The sequence below is a fragment of the Octopus bimaculoides genome, chromosome 6 (genome assembly GCF_046866305.1).
Source record: "Octopus bimaculoides isolate indiv1 chromosome 6, ASM4686630v1, whole genome shotgun sequence".
NCBI classification, from domain to species: Eukaryota; Metazoa; Mollusca; class Cephalopoda; order Octopoda; family Octopodidae; genus Octopus; species Octopus bimaculoides.
This window is the reverse complement of record NC_142933.1, coordinates 48,404,573-48,427,189: the sequence shown is the minus strand read 5'-3', so window position 1 is coordinate 48,427,189 and position 22,617 is coordinate 48,404,573. Positions and strand designations below refer to the sequence as shown.

The 22,617-nt window shown below is 35.4% G+C and overlaps 1 long non-coding RNA gene across 3 annotated transcripts in view; it reads right to left on the bottom strand.

Annotated features, from left to right (window-relative positions):
* Nucleotides 1–4,762: 4,762 nt before the first annotated feature.
* LOC128248149 (uncharacterized) overlaps nucleotides 4,763–22,617 on the bottom strand; it is a 41,337-nt gene continuing 23,482 nt past the window's right edge. Inside the window, exons 1-2 of one of the 3 annotated variants that reach the window (XR_008264437.2) lie at nucleotides 20,723–21,138; nucleotides 4,763–5,569 (exon numbers count right to left, since the gene is read on the bottom strand). This is a non-coding gene — a long non-coding RNA (uncharacterized LOC128248149). Of the gene's footprint in view, nucleotides 5,570–20,722; nucleotides 21,139–22,617 lie in introns of those variants that run through there. The other 2 variants (XR_016242254.1, XR_016242253.1) reach the window with 2 other exon arrangements.

The following is a 22,617-nucleotide window of genomic DNA, read 5'->3' as shown; positions in this document are numbered from 1 at the left end:
TGGTTCGTAATACGGGTGACTAGGCTATAGCCAACACTGCCAGATATTTTGAGCATCTCTGCAGTGATTCCTGATGGGCCGGGGGCTTTCCCGGTCTTCATACTCTTAATTGCTTTATCTACCCTGGTACTATCAACTCGGATAGCTGGTCCCTCTATTGGGTCGACATAAGGCAGGCTCTCTTTCTCCCATTCATTCTCTTTATTAAGCAATCTATCGTAGTGGCATCTCCAGACCTCTTTCTTTGCATCCTCATTTAATGCAAGCGTACCATCATCCATGTGAACACATATATATATACCTAATTTTTACACAAATCTCCTTTTATATTGGGTTGGCCAAAAAATCCATTCATTTTTTTAAAGAGGAAATAGGATATAAGTTTTAAACACAAAGTGATTTATTCAGTCAATGATATAATTACCATTTCATTCCATTACCATCTGCCATCTTGTGAGCAGATCCATTATTCTCTGCTCAAAGACTTGTCTTTACTGGCGAAAAATGCTTCCTGGTGAATTATTTCATCCTCTTCAGAGTTGAAGGTTTGTCCATTCAATGAATTTTAAAGAAACCAAAACAGGTGAAAATCTGAAGGTGCATGTTTGGGTGAATATGAGAGGTGTAGCAAAACTTTCCAATCAAGCCTTAGTAACTTCTGTTGTGTCTGCAAAGAAGTGTTTTGTATAGCATTGTTGTGAGGAAAGATAGTACCCTTATGATTAGCAAGTGCTGGATGCTTGTGGTGGATCATTGCATTTAATTTGTCCAGCTGGACACAGTACACATTTGAAATAATGGACCTGTCTGTGGGAAGAAGCTCATAAAAGACAACACCCTTCCCATCCCACCAAATTGAAAGCATAGCCTTCTTCAGATGAAGTCCTGCTTTGGAGGTTGTGGTCGTTCACCACACATCCCTTATGATCGTTTGTACTTCGCATTTTTATAGATGATTCATTCTTCATCCCCTGTCACCATTCTTTTCAAAAAAGGATTGTTTTCTTCACATTTTTGCAATAAATCACAGATGGACAACTTCTGGCACATAAATTCCACAATAGCATCCTCTCTGTACATAGCACATATCTTCTTGAAGGTTTCTGCCAGTTTCTTGCATATTTAAAATCAAAAAGCAGGAGGTGTCAATAATGTTCAGTTTGGTTCTCAATTTTTAGGTTCATCCCAAGCACACAAAATAGAACCTATCTCATAGAAGGTTTGTGTTGAACTACATTGAAGTGTCAAGTATCTAATGCATGTACTTGTACAAGAGACAGACTAAAGTTAGCTACTTATTAGTGTGCCTGGAGTTTAGTGTCAACAAAGACCAAACAGACTTTTTGGCCAACTCAATATAAATTGGTTTTTAAGTATCACATCTAATTACACACACACACACACACACGATTATCACAGTGCTTGTGTGTATTAACCTCTTTGACAGACAATACGATCTACTCTACTGATCTGCTATTAAAGCCCTATGGATGTAAACCCACTTTAAAATTTTTTTATGTTATATTATATGTTATTTTTTTATTTTAATATTTTTTCATATCTTTAAATTATTCTAATTTATCTGATTTCATATTGTATAATGTAATATATCAGCACTGTTCAATATGTTCAGATTTGCACAAGCTTGGTTTATGTATACACATCTGAATATGTGAATTTTTATATTTATGTTTGTTCTATAAGTACAGTATAGTTGGAGTTTCTATAAATAAGTACAGAAGCTGGAAAGTGATAAAAAGTGGTGATAAGGTGTCAGAGTGAACTTTCAGAGTACAAGGTTGATAGGAATGAGTGGTGCAGAGGTGTTGGAAGGAGTAGGGTAGCAGGGGATGTTTGATCATGCACAAAAGCAGAAGAAAAATGCCAAATGAAGAGCCTTGGTCAAGGACAAAATGTCTGGTCCAGGATTTGAGTCCATGACCTTATGTCATGAGATAAAGACTCTAACTTTCTAAGCCATGTGCCTCTCCATCAAAAATGAATAAAGGTACAATAAATACCATACAAGAAAAATGTGTGATTTATTGAAATGATCTTTGCTTCTAGAGATGATAAAAAAAATTCCTGGTGGTAACTGAATCAGCTCTGAATGAAAAGGAGCCATTAACGAAAATACTTCATTTTCTGGTTATCTGGACACAAGATAAAAACTACATACATGTGTTTCTGCCTCAACAGTCATCATCAGCACAACAAACTCTAAACTTTTCTCCAGCAGGCAAAGAACTTAGACATATACAGAAAGGAAAAAGAACATTTACGGCTTGGGTAATTTGCATAATTTAAATGAAAATGAGTTAAGTGAAATAATTCAGAGCAGCCAGTGGCACGAATTCAGTATCAAAAATGAATAAAGGTATATTAAATACCATACAAAATAAATTCCTGCTAACAACTGTGACCAACATGAAATGGGGGTGACAATCAAGAATTCTCAGTTATTCATATGCCAGTAAGAAAAAGACTGTCTGATTGTGTATGTATATATGTGTATGTGTGTGTGTGTGTGTGTTTTCCTATGTACGAAAAGAATTGTTTTTTTTCTTCAGTGTTTTTGTACCTGTGCCCACTTGAACAACTTTCCCTTTTTTTTTTTACCATTCTTTTATAACTTTATCCAGACCTTATACTTGCTACATAACCTCCAGACTGTTCACCAGTGTTATCATTTTACTAAATCTTTGTATATTTTTTCATTATCTACACAGCTTCTTTTTTTAATCAGTGTTTTTTTCTTAAACATCACATTCCTCTTTCCTTTCTCTTCACCTCACTCTCACTTCTGCCACATCCTCCTCCTACGAACCATTCTTCACACCCTCACTATTCCACATCACTATACATTCCAAGAAACCACATACACTCTATACCACTACAAGAATACACGTTTTGCCCTCTGCCCATGTTTATAAACAGTACCTGCACACACCACCACACTTCCTCATCAAACTGCATTCCCATTTGGCACCAAAACCCACACTTTTTCCAACCACATTTTCTCATTCTTTATTTTTCTGATGAAGGACTAGCATCCAAAACGTTAAGACTCTTTCCCTTCTTTTTGAGCACTAAACTAATACATTTGTTAAAACTTGGCCTTCCTGTGTTGTCTTGTCTTATTTTTGCGCTTATTGCCTAATATACATGTATATGTAAAGAAAGAACACAAACGGGTTAAGGTTCACTACAGCTATTTCAGATGCACTTTTTTGTTGATGAATAAAGTGATTACATCATGAAAAAAATCGTTTTCTTCCAATGAATTGTACATCCCTCTATCCTTCCTTCAACCAACATCCCTTCTCCTTACCCATCTCCCATCCACATCCCCTTTCCTTTCCTTTCCTTTTCCATTCCTTCACCCTACCCCTTCGTCAGAAAGTCCTATGGGCCTTCTGTCATCTCCAATCCAATCCAGTGCTACCATCCACCCTGTTTTCCCCAATTCACTTCTCCCCTCCTTCAAACGCACCTGTAACCTATGCTATGTAGTGGTCCATAGCTCCCTCCCCTCCTCCATTCCCACTCCCCCTGGATCCTTCCCTTGCTTCAGATCTTATTGCCCACACCTGTCCATTCATCACCAACACCACCTCTCTCACTGGAACCAACCAACACATTATTCACATCAAGGACTCTTGTATCTCTTCTAATATCATCTAGTGCCTCAAATGTACTCTTTGCAACTCTTTGTATGTTAGTCAATCTGGCTGTTGTCTAGCCAACAGATATACAGAACATCTATGAGATATCTGTCTCTCCACAGAAAATTACCCCCATCACCTGTTATTTTTGCTCTACCAGCCACTCCACCAAATGCCTCACTGTCTTTGGCCTGGTGCTGCAACATGGACATCACTGCCACTAGACTTCACCAAGAACACTGATGCATTTTAACACTACAAACTCCTTGTTTGGACTTAACAGCCTCACCACTCCTACTTGTAATAGCTTCCACCTTCATTTCCCCTATTTTATTATTTTATTTTATTTTTTAACTTTTAATTTTTAAAATTAATTTTTTAAGTTAATTAAAAACATCACCCTCCTCTTTTTTTCATCTAAAACTTTCTCTGAGTATCAATCTAGTACATTCACTGTGTATTTCATTTTGACTTTTGCTGTTTTCCAGTTTTATTTTTGATTTGCCTTTATATATGTTTTCTTCTATCGTCTTAGGATGACCAAAGCCTTGTGAGTGGATTTAGTAGACAGAAACTGGAAGAAGCCCATTGTATATATATATATATATATATATATATATATATATATATATATATATATAGATGTATATATTTGTATGTGTGTGTCTGTTTGTTTCCCCATCATTTGCAAAGGTGGGCAGTGTTCATTGAAAAGTTAACTTCGTAACCATTAATCTGTTAACCAAAAATATTAACTTCAATAATCGTTAATCAGTTAATTCTTTAAAAATGTAATGGAAATTATTGATAAACTGTTAATGTTAATTTTTATTATAAAAAAAAAGAAGTTTTTGCTCTAAAACCACCTGAAAAAACCTTTAAATAGTTCCAAAACTATAAAATCAGCCTTTTTTTTGCCCTTTTAAGGGCTTTAGAACCCCAAACTATAGCTTTTGTGTTTTAGAGTTAAAAAATACTGATTTTATAGTTTTAACTTTTAAAAGACATAAAAAAGGCTGATTTCATAGCTTGGCCTTTTTTAAAAGGTTTTTAAAAGCTTTTAGAGCCAGAAAAAAAAAAACTCAAATGAAACAATATTGGTATTAAACTAAAAACGTTTATTGATAAAGTGGCTGTAAAAAAAATAATAATGAAAAATGTAAAACACGTTATATGCATAATTTAATTTTTCCTCTTCTTCTCATTCTCCATTTTGTTCATGAGATGCATGTTGCCCTTCATGAAAATTAGCATGTCAAAGTTTTCATCAGACAATAATGAGCTTTTGGCCCTCAAGATGTCCTTGCCCATAGAGAACAAACACTCCACTGCAGCACTGGAGGGAATGGCTGTGTTGAACTTGATGAACAAGTCCACCAACACTTGCTCACCCAAGAGGGCAGCATCTGTCAGCAATTCCTTCGAGTTGGTCTCCAACCAGGTCTTGACTAAATTCTGGGCTTTGTCCTTGAGAGACCTGTGGCTCCTGCTGCTTTCTTTTGGCTGGGTGACACCACTGAGGAAGTCATCCTCCTGCTTTTCATTGTTACTGCTTCCTCTGTTGTTGCTCACTTTGTCAGGCTGCTGCCTCATGACCTCTTCGACCTTACCTTTCAAGCTTTTCTTCACTTTGGTGACCTTGGTGTTGTCATATTTAGCCAACCAGATGAGGCGAAACCTAGGGTGGAAGGCAGCAGCTAGCTGGCAGTTCTCATCCTCCAGAAGGGTCCTAAAACTTTTGTCAATGCCTGCCAAAAGTGTGTCGACAAAGGGGCTGCAGTAGATGAGGCCCTTGGACTTCAAGCCCTAAAGATCATTGCAACAACTGTTGGCAGCAGAGTCCCAAAGTAGGCTTGTTCCTTCCCCTGGATCTTGTTGAGCACTTTGGTCACAGGTGGTATGACCTGGAAATAAAATAATGGAGAATTAGAAAATTGAAAAATTGAAATCAAATGTCAATATTAATTTTATAATTCAGTATCTATAATATTATTTTAGTATCATATTAATAGTTAATAGATAATACAATATGTGTTTTGAAGGATTCATAATATAATATGAGTCTAGAAGCTGAAGTTCTTCAAGGTGTTCTGAATATTTCTTGCTTAAGTACTACTTCAAGTCAGTATGCAAATTAACAATTTGCCTGCCCAATGTCCTCCTTGACATGGAGCTCTTGCTGGAGTTCAGCATCTTGATTAGCCTCTCAAACTTGTCATACTTTACAACTTGGAGTGGCAACATGTTGGCCATGAACAGGTCCCCAATCCTTTGATCTACAACAGCCTGGGGTATGCCACTGCCAGTAGCAGCAGTGCCAAAGGACTTGGTAATGGTTTGCTGGTGTGCTTTCTTGCCAGAGGGAGGTGAAAACAGACTTGATAATTCCTGCCTTGACGTTCTCCTCAAACTGCATGAACTTGACTGGGTGGGTCCTCTTGATGTGCTTGCTTGAGGTTGTTGGGGCTTGTCATGTACCCCTTGATGGGCAGGCAAAGCTTGCAGTTGAAAATCAACTTGTCTCCTTCCCTTGACTTGATCAAGAAGTAGTCCTCCAGGTGGAGCCAGGGCTTCTGAGCCTGTTCCTGCTGAGGTCCAGTGGCACTGGCAGTTTCAGCCTTGACAATGTCAACATATTCAAATTTTTGAGATTCCATCAACTAAAATCTTAAACAATATAAATATTTGAAATTATCATTAAAAATGTGGCTAATTAACAAATTGATCTTACAATATCAAAAATATAATATTGCTACGCAAATACTAGAATATGAAAGAGTATGCAAATGTTTAATATATTATAGTAATGAAACTGGACTTATTTATTTTATTTCAATTAACGCTAATGGTATTGCTATAATAGCAGATATTCACGTAACTGTAATAGCTCTTCAGAGTGAAGTGAATCCTCTTTCTACTGACACTTCTTTTTTTATATATAGCACTGTGTTGTGTGCTATGGTGCAATATCTTACTTGTTTATTTAAAAAAACTTTATATGGTCTATTAATAGAAAATAATTGCTTAAATATTGAATACATAAAATATCATTTTGAACTCACAATTCGAAGTTTAATTGAAAAGTTATTTATAATAATAAGTGGCATTACATTGGGGTTGAAAGAATGATGCATACAATATTAAATATGCTAAGGCTCTACATCTGTATTAAAAATCTGAAAATAATGGAAACTTTTAAATGTTTACTGGTTTTTATGAAATTTTTGGGTTAGTGGACTTGAGTTAATGGAAGTTAACAGCATTTCCTCAGACTTGAGTACTGTTATGATTTTTTGTTCAGGCAGAATCTGCATGATACAATGTGTGTGTGAGACAAGGCCAAATTTCTTGAATTACACTCATATTTCTCTTTCAGATGTACTGACATCATCAATGTGACAGATTCCAGTCTGACATAAGAATTAAATGGCATGCTGTAGTCATGGCTTTAGCTACCAGCCACAATAAATCAGGAATCTCTTCTTTAACCCTTTTGAGACACACAGTGTTTTGGTATGTGTAGCCAAAAAGAGCAAAATATTTTCTATTGAGATACATCTCCTAAAAGATGATACTTGATTAGCTACCACACTTCAAAACCAACCATTCACGATATTTGTTCCATAAGGCTGAAGGACCGGCCTCAAACTCCTTTCAGCTTGTATACCTTGGGCTGATGAATTGGCCTGGGTGTCCCAAGAGGGTTAATATAATCAGTTCTTTCATGTCCAGGGACAGAAATAGCTTGAGACCTATGGTGGGGATATGTCATCTGTGACTAACAGGAAGAAACATTCTCAATGGTCAAACTTCATTAGGACAGGTGAGTTCATCCAGCAGGTTCTGGACATCATCTGCAACAATCTCAATGGATCAATGAAAACTGTTGCTATGACAGGCCCTTGGGTTGCTGGTACCCTGAAAAAGCAGAATTTCAACATTCATACAAGTATATTTTTATCTATCCATCCATTTTTGTTTCCCACAATTCTTTGGAAAGGTAAAGTTACCTTCTCAAGCCATGCCGGCTCACAAGGGCTGGTTTCCCAGTTTTCATAGCATATATATATTCCCCATCTGGGCAGGATGCCAATCTGTTGCAGGGTTACTCATTTTTGTCAGCGAAGTGGATTGGAGCAATGTGAAATGAAGTGTTTTACTTGAGACCACAACACGTTGCTTGGTCCAGGAATCGAAACCACAATCTTACATTCATGAGTCCAACACTGTAATCACTAAGCCATGTGCCTTCACAATTCCTAGGAAGGTTGTGGGGGTAGAGTCCCTTGGTATCTCCTCTGAAGGGGCCTATCAAAAGCAACTATCATTAAACTTTCTATGACCAACTGAGATTATGGATATTATCCAACCATCTCACTTGTGGTCTATCTCAAGGTCTCCTGCTAGTTGGCTTAACTTGAAGAATCTGTCTTGAGATTTTTCCTGCAACATTCTAATCACATGTCTGTAGTACTGGAACTGTGATGTCTCAATGTGGAGAAGTAGTGACAAAACCTGGAGAGATTTCCTGATCTCTAAGCTACACACCTTGTTGAGTAATGTTACTTCAGAGACCCTTCATATTTAATGTAGATACAATTGCCTTTCAGCACTGTATTTACATTAAAAATAAGACATAGATGGATATTTCAATTTAATACTGTTTCTATTGCATATAATGGATTTTTATTCAACCGAGTAGCTGTTTACAATATCAATGAATATTTATTCACTGTTTCTTGTATATCAGAGGCAACCAGTTTCATCTAAGAAGGTGGCTGGCTGTAAGTACATGCAGTTGATATCATTTATTTTTTGTCTTTTACTTGTTTCTGTCATTAGGCTGTGACCATGCTGGGTACCGCTTTGAAGAATTTTTAGTTGAAATGAATCAACCCCCAGCACTTTGTTGGTTTTTTTTTTAGCCTGGTACTTGTTCTTTTGTTGAACCACTAAGTTACAGGGATATAAACAAACCAACACTGGTTGTCAAGCAGTGATGGGGGACAAACATAAACACACACACACATACATATATACGATAGGCTTCTTTCAGTTTCTATCTATCAAATCCACTCACAAGGCTTTGGCTGGCCCAAGTCTCTAGTAGAAGACATTTGCCCAAAGTTCCACTCAGTGGGACTGAACCAGGAACCAGGTGGTTGGGGAGCGAGCTTCTTACCACACAGCCATGCTTACACCTATATTCATATTTTTCAAATTTTTACAAAGAGGAAAACCTACAACTTTAAGAATAGTGTTTATTGCAATATATTGAACATGAGGATAAAGCATTAATTTTATTTATTACCTTCTTTTTTCCCTTTTATTTTGAAGATCCCAGATACAAGACATGATACTTGCAAGTACATGACACCCAGAGTGACTGGCTGAATTGTTAGACCTTCAACCAGCCCAGGTTGTCACTGAGTAGCCCAATGTAGCAAAGTCTAATAACAGATGTCTAGTGTATGAGGACATCAGGTGTTAGTCCTGTGTGATGAGAAGTGGAAAATTTGAGTCTGTCAAAATGTGGGAGAAATGTGTCATCATGTGACCCCCATATTATGTGATTTCCTAACTCCCCTGAAATCCTTGGAAGTTATGTCTGGTGTATTGTCATGAGTGGGAGTGGTTGGCTAGTAGCTCCACACTGCTAAACACTGATTAGGAGCTCCCATCATGTATGTGGTAGGTGGCATGGATGCAAGCCACTTGTTTCTAGTAAGGAGTCACTTCTGTGACTATATTTAGACAGGGCAATTTTGTTGAATGATCTGTTGCTTTGCTGTATCTGGTTGTACTCCTTTTTCTGGGAGTATGTTGTTTTTTGTCTATTTGTTATTTCAGAATTAAGTTTAAAATTGTTACATGTATTTAGTTATTGAATATTTTTGACAGCTTTCAATTGAGAAGGAAGATTTGGGATATTTGTTGCAGCACATTGAAATCAGGTGGCTTCTAAGGGAAAACTGTCTTTGATACTTTTATTCACTTTTCACAGTTGAAAGGCGGATTTTAATGCTCTCCTCAGGTAAACCACAAGAAATATATCTGGCATGATATTTCTCATTTGTAGAATTATTTTAAAGTTCGATGAAATCAAATTTCAAGGGAAGGTATGGATTTCATCAAAGTCAGATCAGTTGTCTATATTTTCTTCACTTATCATAACTTCTGTATCATGCTTTTTCCTATCTTTCTTTACTAGAGCTGCAATTCCCTGGAACTGCCAGAGGATCCTCTTCAAGTATGTTTTGCATACATGGGGAAAATTATATGACAAGTCTTAGGACTTAATATGGTGCCAGTTTCATGCTGGGTAATAAATATATTTCTTGCTATTTGTATTGAGGATATTGAAGCAATAGAAGAATTCATATGATAAAATGATATTGAGTTAAATCTTAAGATCAAAATATATCAAGAGTTTTATTTGCAGAAACAAACAGTGAAATATCGAAAACACATGGGAGATATGATATTTTTGAATAACTTCTTATCTGTTAAGAAGCTGATACCCATGTACTAAGTACGTCTGTCTCCTTAAAATTTGAGAACATAAATAATTTGAGAACATATATTTGAGAACATATATATTTGAGAACATATATTTAGTTACCTTTGGAAAAAAAAAATAACCTTATTTTATATTAGTAGTCTGTTTTGAATTTTAGTAGTTTTCTTATATCATGTACTGCAAATGCAAATTACTAATATTGTTTTAAATGGGCCTAGTGCAGAGGAAAGGAAGGAGAGTAAGAGCTATTTTTGGGGAGCCAAGTGGCTTTTACTCAAAAATATTTTGAAATATGACACTTGGAGTTCTTCAATAAATTAGTTCATTTCACATTGCTTCATTTTACTTGGCTAAAAATGAGTACCAGGTGTGTTAGCAGAGAGTGGGGTGATGCTTAGCCTGTGAAAGACTGGCCTCCTATCAAGGAGTCTTGTATTCTTGTTTACTTAACCCTTTTTACTGTGGAAATCAAATATATCCACTCAAAATTTCATTAGCTTTAATTGCAGAAAGTTTTATTTTAAAATCTATCTTTTGTTGAAGAATGTCATGTTTGAATCTGTTTTTTTTTTTTTGACTTGCAGAAAATATCAATTCTATTTTGTGTAAGATATTTAACATCACTACTGGAATAACTATGAAATTTAATTTTGCAGTTAAAAGATTAAACACTGCAGAAACCAGAATAAGCTCTGTAGAACTGCTCCAGAATGTGTTCTATTCAACTCAAAAATGGTTTATGTAGATCTAATGACAACAAAATTTTAATTTAGCTATAGATTTCATGCTTCAAAAACGATATTTAAGAAGAGTATCTCTATCCACAAATTCACATTGTAATACTTTGTTCAAATATCAACAGAACATTCTGAACTGTTTCAATGTTCAATGTCAAAACCTTATTTATCAACAAACATATTTATATAATGAAGCACACCCCAAATATAGGAATACTTTTGTAATATATCATTTTCATCCTTTTCACATTATGCAATGTTACCATGACAGCAGCAGCAATAGCAGCAGTAGCAAGAGCAGAAGCATCAGCAAAGACAGCAGCAGTAGCAGCAGCAGCAATTGCAGCTGCACCACCACCAGCACCACCACCACCACTACCAGTTTCATTGCTGCTTTATCATAGCTACAAAGTATATTCTCATCAGTATAAACAGCTGCAACTAATCATCCATGAGCTCAGTTATTAATATTACTAAAGGTAGTTGGATTGGAAGAATTATTAGAACATTGGACAAAATGCTCTACAGTGTTTTGATACAGGCTTTTACAAATACAACCAAGGTTATCTTTGCCTTTCATCTATTGGGGTTGATAAAATATCAGTCAAGTACTGGGGCTGATTTAATTGACTATATTCTCCTTTAAAATAAATGGCCTTGTGCTAATGTTAAAATTAAAAATATTATTCAGCTGCTAGACTGACAAGTAAAGCAACTGACAATCATGGCCAAGATATAACCAGTAGTTTTCATTTTTGTAGTTTTCTGGTCTAAATGAAAGAAATTATTTTTCTTGATGGTTCTTTTTTTGTATCTAACAAGATTTTGCAATAAAATCTGAACATCTTTATGGACATTGATGATGAAAAACATCATCATCATGATCATCAAAACTATCATCACCCCTACCATGATGATCTCGATGACAACCACCACAACCACCACCATGACCACCACTTCCATCATGATGACCACGATCAGCACCATGACTACCACCACAACCACCACCACGACCACTGCCACAACCACCAACACAACCACCATGACCACCAATACAACCCCTCCACCACAACAAGTGCCAGCCACAGAATGACAATGACAACGCTGAACCCCCACCTCACAACAACAACATTAACAACAAAACAACAATAAGAACAGAAGTAAACTTTTAAATATGTCAGTGTTTTGTTTCTTTGTCAACATTATCTTTCTTTCTAACACCAAAAATTCTTCAGCATCTCGAAAAAAGTCTTAATGCAGATGTAGTGCTTTTAAACTTGAACTCTTTTACGGTATTATCAATGTGCTTGTTTTACATTCATATATATACATATATTCCAAAGGTGAAACAAAAAGAACACAATGAAGGGAAAACTAGATGAAAACTGGGCAAAAACATAACAGACAGAAAAAATAATGGATGGGAAAAGGAGACAAATATGTGATACATGGAACATTCACGGTGGATTTTTTTCATCAGTTGGTTTCTAAGATGTCTTCGTCGTTTCGTGCACTTTAAAACTAAGAGTACTGTTATCCTGGAGGTACTGGAGCATTAAGCTTCACGAAAAAGCTGACAATTGTATACGAGTACAGAACAAAATAACATAGCATGTACTACAAGAAATAACGACAAAGATATAACAGACAAGGAATGGTACAATTACAAAGAAAATGCCCTTTGGCTATACAATAGCAAAAAGAACAATTATACATATGTAATACTAACAGAAAGAGCCTTTCAGCTAAGCAGAAAGTAGTAAGGTAGCACAAAGAAGAACTGGACAGTAGATATACATGTATAGTTTGGTCAGCGGCAGGCTGAAAAAAATGATGTGCCTTGACTGGACACTGGCCATGTGGTAGGAGAGAGGAAGAATGGAGAGGGTGGAGGGAGTAAGGAATGAGAGGAAGGGGAGGGACAGGGAGAGAGAAAGAAAGGGCAGAGGGACAGAAAAATAATAGAAAGGGAAGGAGAGATAACACATGCCCAGAGATAACACAGGTAAATGATGCTGATAGTAAATACGGATATTTTATCCCTTAGTTAGTTACTATAACTGCTAACTCTGCTTACCTTATATATATATATATATATATATATATATATATATATATATATATATATATATGCGAGTAAAAATAAATACAAAAAAAGGGGGTTTTGTATGATAGAGGAATATATTATTTTGTTTAAAAGAGTTCCAACACTCTGTTTTTTATGTTTTATTTATATTCCTGCAAAACCAATGTGGGATATAGAATATGGAATATACAATATATAATATAATATACAATATATAATATAAAATAAAAATGGATGGTACTATGAAATAAAGTATTGAATGTCTTATTGAATATATGGAATATGTCTTATTGAAGAGATGAAATATTGAGTGTTCAATATAAAGGATTATATTTAATCCTTTATATTGAACACTCAATATTTCATCTATTCAATAAGACATATTCCATATATTCAATAAGACATTCAATACTTTATTTCATAGTACCATCCATTTTTATTTTATATTATATATTGTATATTCCATATTCTATATCCCACATTGGTTTTGCAGGAATATAAATAAAACATAAAAAACAGACAGTGTTGGAACTCTTTTAAACAAAATAATATATATATATATACACATACATACATACATACATATATATATATATATATATATATATATATATATATATATATATATACATACACACACACATATATATATATATATATATATATTTATGAATTTAAGCTATGTATTGTATGTAATTCTTGTTTATTAATGAGGATTCACTGAAAAATTCACTCTCATGGAATGTAACCAAATGAGGTTTATTTTTCAACATAATCATTCTTGTGGTCCACATACTTCTTCCATTGGGGTGCAGTGCTTGAATCCCATTGGTGAAGAAGCTTCCATCCTGTTGGTCAACAAAGTCAACAACAGCATATATGATGTCATTGTTACCATGGTACTGGTTCCCAGCCAAGTGTCTTTACAGTCAGCCTATAAACTTTTCAACCCACCTTCATAATTGTTATGGATTTAAGTTATGAAGTAAAATATTTTTCATGCCATTTTGTTCATTTAAAGCCTTATTATGTATACTTACCTGGCTCCTATGGAAATTTATTTTGAGACAAAATTTTATAACTAGATGTTGTTCTTGTTATCAACTCTCAACTGTTTTTCTGGCAAGAGATTTTTATATTTCACAAGTTTTTGAAAGCACAGAGTGACCAGTTATAATATATATATATATATATATATATATATATGGTATATCAACATCAGTACTACTTCACTCAAACATTAACAAACAAAATATCAACATTTATGATGAAATCTTTGTCCCTGGTCCCACTATGTGGCACCTCAGATAAATGTCTGCTACTATATCCCTTGGACAACAAACCCTTGTAAATGAATTTGGGAGATGGAAACTGAAGAAAGCCTGTCATATGTATTTGTATGTGTGTATACACACACACACACACACACACACACACACACACATACACACACACACACGCACACGCACACACATGCAGAAGATGGATATTAAATGATGATGATGATATAGATGTATTTATGTGTGTGCGTTTGTGTGTACATATGTGTGTGTGTATGTGTTTGTGTGTATGTATGTGTATGTGTCTTTGTCTTTGTGTTTGTCTCCACTACTGTCTGACAACCAGTGTTGATTTGTTTAAATCCCTGTAACTTAGCAAAGAGACTGATAGAATAAGTACCATACTTAAACAAACAAACAAAAAATACTGAATACTGGAGTTGATTTGTTCAACTAAACTTCAAGGCAATGCCCACAGTTTTATGACTGAAACAAGTAAAAGATAAAAAGTAGCAATTTGCTTGACCTCTTTTCAATTCTCATAGCTGTTTTCAGTGTTCTGAAGGGGATCATATTTTCAAACAAGCTTTACGATTGGTAAAGCCTACATAAATATTTATCAATAAGAAAATAGGTTAAAGTTTACTTTGGTCATGTGAACAGTAAAAAGTATAATGAGTTGAAGATTAATATCAGGCTTTGTATTTATATAAGAAATTATTTTTTAAGTGCTCATGCTGAATAGATAACTTTTCAGAGAATAGACACTTGGCTCCTGGTTCAGTCTCATTGTGTGGTATTTGATAGATGGAAACTGAAAGAAGCCTATCATATATGTGTGTGTTTGTGTTTGTGTCTGTGTCTGTGTTTGTCTGCCATCACTGCTTGACAAATGGTGTTGTGTGTTTATGTCCCTCTAACTTACAGCTTGGACAAAACAGACCAACAAAATAAATACCAGGCTTAAAAAACATAAGCAATGGAGTCAATTCATTTGACTAAAGTTCTTCAAGTTGATACCCTACCTTGGCCACAGTCTAATGACTGAAAAAGATAAAAAATAAAGGATAAAAAATGAGATTTGACTTATGTAATGTCAACAATGGAAAATTATAAAGCCTTTTTGTTCCTAGTGAAAATTAAAATTGAACGGAAGATTATTTCAGCAAATTTATAAGAGAAGTGTGAGATAAAATGTTATATTTGTCAAACAGAGCAAGCAAAAAGTGCATGAAAAAAGGAGAATGAGTGATATATATGTATATATATATATATATATATATATATATATATATATATATATATATATATATTTGTTTTGCAAGATTTTTGATGTGAAATCGTGTGTTGAAACAGATGTTGTTGTACATGGGGATGGTCATATTGCCAGTTTAGCCAATAAAAACACACGCACTGTATATTTGGTGTTAATTTGCTTCAGCTTTATATTACATTAATCTTAATCTTATACACTAAGAGACAGAGACAGAATAAGACAGAGGCCCAACAACTTGGGAATATACCTGCAAGTGGCCTACACAAGCTCATGCAGTGCACAAAAAATGGAAAAGTGGTATGCCTTCCCACAGATAAGTCTGGCAGAATGTCAATAGACAGCCTGCCGAACTATATCCAGGCAATGCAACCTCACATCGCCAATACGAAGGTAACAACCTTACAGGCGCATGAGGAAAGAGAAAAAGTCCTCAATGCCCACATGATGATGTGGACAATTGTTCTTAGACCCCAGAAGCGCACAGCCAACAACTTCCAAGCCTGGAACAATGATATCCCGACGCTGTATGGTCCGTAAGGACCACAAAATAACAACTAATCCTGTAGTGGGACCACCAACAAGACCAGTCTGTGGAGCGAATGTCGCTAGTAACTACAGGATTTCCTACTTCCTCTCAATGATCATACGCCCCATAATCCAGATGTCACCTGATGTCTGTGACAACACGGAAGATCTCCTCAGCAGGATCAACGACTGCAACAACACTTGCAACCTGACAGGGTGTATAGTGGGTAGCATGGATGTGGTATCAATATACCCATCTATTGACGTGGATTTTGCTGTGGAAAAGTGCGTGGAGATGATCAACGAGAGCGAAGTAGAGTTCCAAAAAGTCAACACAGAAGAACTGGGCCTCCTACTTAGATTGACATATGACGATGTATATCTAGATAGATACGACCTTAGAGATTTCTGCCCTAGTAGACGTCTAAGAGGTAGACCACCCACAATTACCTCTATGGCTAGGAAGACCCCTATAGAGAGATGGAGTGGATGGACCAGAGCCATACGGACCCCCACTAATATCCACCAGGTAAAGAAAATGATCGCACATGCACTAGGAGCTAGTATAAAGGCCACACCTTTAAATTTAACAACAAATTATACGCCCAGGGCGAGGGGGCAGCCATCGGTGTTAGTATCGCCGGTGATGTGGCCAATCTCTTCATGGTATGGTGGGACAGAAGGCTTAAGGAACGCCTGACACAGAACTCCATACTCGTGAATGTGTACTCTCGATATGTCGATGATATCAACTTAGTGGTAAAGACACCCCCACAAGAGAGTACCCCTGAAATAGAAATAGAAACTAAGACTATGGAGAGCATCCAGCAAATAGCTAACTCCATCTACCAGAGTATTAAAGTTACGATAGACTACCCTACTAAACACCCTAACCATAGATTACCTGTATTAGATACTGAACTCTGGCTAGAAACTAAGAACAATAAAACCAGAATCCTCCATTCACACCATACTAAACCTATGGCCTCCAAATACCTGATCCACCGGAACTCGGCTATTGCGGACAATGCCAAATTCAACATATTGATGGCAGACCTCGTCAGAGTAATGCGAAATGTCTCCTGCATGTGCGACCTTACAGAATTAAAGAGACATATACAACATTTCGTCCATCGCATGCAGTTCTCAGGTTACAACCATAAAGAAAGGATCAGGGTATACAAAGGAGCTATGAAGAAGTTTGAAACAATCAAACGCAACAATAGGAATGGGATTTGCCCACTCTATAGGAGCAAATCATGGAACACCATAGAAAAGACTAAGAAGAAAATAGGGAAGACAAGCTCATGGTACGATAGCCACAAGTACCAGAGCGTCATGTTCGTCGACACCACCCCTAGAAGCGAACTGGCGTACCGCTTTAGAAGGGCCCTAGACAAACTTAAGCTAAGAATTAAGGTTGTTGAAAGGCCAGGCAGCCCTATTAAATCCCTTATCAGTAGAACATACCCTTTCAGTAGAACCCCCTGCACTGATAGGAACTGTATTGTATGTAGATTTAGCCCACAAACGAACTGCAAAACCAGAAATGTGGTCTATAGTATAAGATGTACAGAGGGACGATGCAGAAATAAGACAATGACATATGTAGGCGAAACAGCAAGGAGCATAGGGGAGCGGGCAAACGAACATTGGAGGGAACTTAAGGAAGGGAAGAACTCATCAGTTCTGTACCAGCACGCTGAGCAAGAACATAGAGGCTCAATCAATAACATAGAAATTAAAATCTTATCTACACATAGCAGTGATGCAGCACTTAGACAAATTACTGAAGCTACACACATAATAGAAGAGAAACCTAGCCTGAATAGGAAACTAGAATGGAACACTAATACACACCACTAACAAACCACAAACCACAGCATGTGACAACATGTTACCCATAAACCAATAATAATATGAACAAAGTATAATACAATACATAGATAAACAAATGGAATTAAATACTACATACGTTAACAAAATTTAATTAAACACAAAAAAAACAAAAAAAACACACACACACACATGAACAAATGAATAAATAAAAACAAATACAAACGAACACGTATTAACAGAGAATATAGGTGATACAGACACTCCCCATACACACATGCACTTACAAAAGACACAGACACATTGAAGGACATGCATGCGTAGACACATACAATAGGAATACAAAATACAAAATGGCTGATAGTTAGCAAGGTGAGACACACATAAGAAAGAAGGAAGAAAAGGACCACTGATGAGGTCACAGAAGTGTGACGAAAGAACTCTGGCCGAAATAAGATTAAGATTAATGTAATATAAAGCTGAAGCAAATTAACACCAAATATACAGTGCGTGTGTTTTTATTGGCTAAACTGGCAATATGACCATCCCCATGTACAACAACAAATATATATATATATATATATATATGTATCTCTCTCTCTCTCTCTCTCTCTAGATATAACCGAGATTTTGTGAGGAGATGGATTCCTCTTTAAAGGAATGTCAACATTCAAGCGCTCTCTGGTTTTATCGTATATATCAATGAAATTTCTGGAATTCTGCTTTTCCATGGTAGAATTAGTGTTTATTATTTATTAGGCACTAGCATTATACATATTTTGGAGTTCCAGTATTTCATTGATATATAAGGGTATAGTCATAGTAATATATCATAAAGAAAATGGAGAGTTTGAACAGATCATAATCAATTTATTTACATTTTTTCAATTATATAAGCCTACAATCGTTTCTGTATCAATCTTCATTCGAATTACAATTAAAATTGCCTTATGAAATAACAAAGGTAGTTATTTCTTCAGGGCAAAAATTGACACATTTGTTTTTACATCCTAATAGAATGAGTGTTTATCAACAGACTAAAATAGTAACATGCATTTATGTGTGAATGTGCATGTTAGCATGTTGGAAGTTATTAGAAGTTATTATCTGGAAAATTTCCTCAACACATAAGTCATACCTCTTGTCCCCAATGGTATAAGATTTTGCTTGGCTAATTACTGCCCACTTTCGCTTATATTCCTTGTTTTTATCTTTTATCTCCTGTATCAATCTGCTTAAGCTAGTGCTATCTGTTTTATTCTTGTCTTTAAAGGTGCTTTTATGGTTAGCTATTCTTGTCTTTATATAATTTTCAGTGGAGCCTATACAGTAATAATTATATTCATCAGATTCTACCTCACACCTATATATTAAACTTTTTTGTTTTCAAAAATCTTTTAATGGGCAGTGGTTTTTAAATTTACAATCACAACTTTCCTTTTCAGTTTCCTTTTTAATAACACTGTGCCTATTTCCCCCTTCTACAGGATTATTTCCATTTTGTTTATTTTTAATGTTTTGGTTCCTAACCATAGGTTTTTTTTAGGGTACTCTGTTTCTTATCTGTCTTAATATTGGTATTTATAATTATTTTGTGTTTATTGCTTATGCTATAAGTATTCTCATATTTTATTACTAATGTTATTACTTTTATTGTTATCATTATGTATTTTTTTTTCTCATCTTTACTGGGTTACAAGTTTTTATTTTTCTTATCCATTTGAGAGACATTATGGGTTGTCACACTTCCTCCACTTGTGTTTTCCATATTTTTGTTATGCTCAACATCATTATTGTTAACAAGCAGGTTACCTGGATTGTTCTTACCTCTATTATCATAGAAATCATTCAATTTTTTATTATTCAGTCTAGATATAACATGTGCAATGTTTTTTGGAATGCAGAAGCCCACTTTTGGATTACATGCATTTATTATCTTGTGGTATTTATTTTCTTCCTTAAAATGCTTGGAGATAACTTTATAGAACAGTTTCACTAAATTGGTTTTAATTTGTTTTGCAAATGGAATTATTAGCCATGTAATATTGTTTTCACTGGGATTTCTATTAAAATAACCTTTATGTAGGTTTACTGTATTTATATATGGGGTATAGCATTTTATTGTGCTTTTATGAATTTTATTGTTTAGGTTTAGGATATCAACCCGTAAGCTTTTGAATAGCAACCCGTAAGCTTTTGAATAGCAACCCTTAAGCTTAAGTAGATTAATATGGAAGATATAAGATAAAAACAAGGAATATAAGCTAAAGTAGGAAGTAATTAGCCAAGCAAAATCTTATACCATTGGGGACAAGAGGTGTGACTTGTGTGTTGAGGAAGTTTTCCAGATAATACTTCTAAGCATAAACTTATCAACAGTAAAAGAGAAAGAGGATTATCCTGCCCACACAGGAGTAAATACATATTTAAAAATACAATTAAAATAGAAAAATTAAATAACAGTCGGTCTAATAGAAAATATAAAAATACAAGTTCTAGAATATAAGTTTATGATGTAAGTCTAATAATAACAACAAAATAAAACTCAAATTCTTGAAAGTAAGACACAACCACCATAAAACAAAAGTAAAATCTAGCCCAGTTACATGATATATAGCAAGCAATACCCCGATTAAATAGATGTAATTAAATTAATTAAATGAAATATAAAAATTAACCCCAGACACCAAAAATTATGACTAACACATCTACAAAATAATTAATAAAAATTATACTATCAATTCAAGTTCTCACAATTGATAATATAAATTAAAATGAAATAAATAGATTTACTTACTGATAAATGAAAAATAAGTATGTACACACCTATAATGGTTTCTCTGTTTCAAACATGCCAACATGCGCATGTGCACATAAATAAATGCATGTTGCTATTTTAGTTTGTTGATGAATACTCCATCTATAAGAATGTAAAAACAAATGTGTCAATTTTTGCCCTGAAGAAATATTTATCCTTCATTATTTCATAATGCAATTTTAATTGTAATTTGAATGAAGATTGATACAGAAATGATTGTAGGCTTATATAATTGACGAAGTGTAAATAAATTGATTATGATCTGTTCAAACTCTCCATTTTCTTTATGATATATTACTATGACTATAGCCACATATGTTGGTGAGAAGTAAACATCTATATGAAATACTGGAACTCCAAAATGTGTATAATACTGGTACCTAATAAATAATAGAAACTAATTCTACCATAGAAAAGCAGGATTCCAGAAATCTCATCAATATATATGATAAAACCGGAGGATGCTTGGATGTTGACATTCCTTTAAAGAGGAACTATCTCCTCACAAAACCTCACTTATATATGCATACATACATATATATATATATATATATGTGTGTGTGTGTGTATACATATATAGATATATATATATCACTCACTCTCCTTTTTTCATGCATTCTTTGCTTGCACTTTATCTCAAACTTTTCATATGAATTTGCTGAAATGATCTTCTGTTCAATCTTAATTTTCACTATGAACAAAAAGATATGCACATATAAACAAACACGTGCTGCTATTTTAGTTTGTTGATGAACACTCAGTCTATTAGGATGTAAAAACCAATATGTCAATTTTTGCCCTAAAGAAATATCTACCTTCATTATTTCATAATGCAATTTTAATTGTAATTTGAATAAAGATTGATATAGAAATGATCGTAGGCTTATATATTTGACAAAATGTAAATAAATTGATCATGATCTGTTCAAACTCTGCATTTTCTTTATGATATATATATGTGTGTGTGTATATGTATATATATATATAATCATCATCATCGTTTAACGTCCGCTTTCCATGCTAGCATGGGTTGGACGATTTGACTGAGGACTGGTGAAACCGGATGGCAACACCAGGCTCCAATCTAATTTGGCAGAGTTTCTACAGCTGGATGCCCTTCCTAACGCCAACCACTCAGAGAGTGTAGTGGGTGCTTTTATGTGTCACCCACACGAAAACGGCCACGCTCGAAATGGTGTCTTTTATGTGCCACCCGCACAAGCCAGTCCAGGGGCACTGGCAACGATCTCACTCGAAAATCCTACGGGAGCCAGTCAGGCGGTACTGGCAACGGCCACGCTCAAAATGGTGCATCTCATGTGCCACCCGCACAAGAGCCAGTCCAGGGGCACTGGCAACGATCTCACTCGAAAATCCTACGGGAGCCAGTCAGGCGGTACTGGCAACGGCCACGCTCAAAATGGTGCATCTCATGTGCCACCCGCACAAGAGCCAGTCCAGGGGCACTGGCAACGATCTTACTTGGCTTGCCGGGTCTTCTCACGCACAGCACATTTCCAAAGGTCTCAGTCAGTAGTCATCGCCTCGGTGAGGCCCAATGTACGAAGGTCTTGCCTCACCACCTCAGCCCACGGGTTCCCTCAACTGTTAGGGTGTGGCACTTTTTCACGCAGCTATCCTCATCCATTCTCACCACATGTCCATACCAGCACAATCGTCTCTCTTGCACACCACAACTGATGCTTCTAATGTTCAGCTTTTCTCTCAAGATACTTACACTCTGACGGGTATTCACATTGACATTACACATCCAACGGAGCATACTGGCTTCATAATATATATATATATATATATATTTTCCAGAGGATGTAGCAACTGTTACCAATATAGCATAAGAACTTACCTTAGGGGAT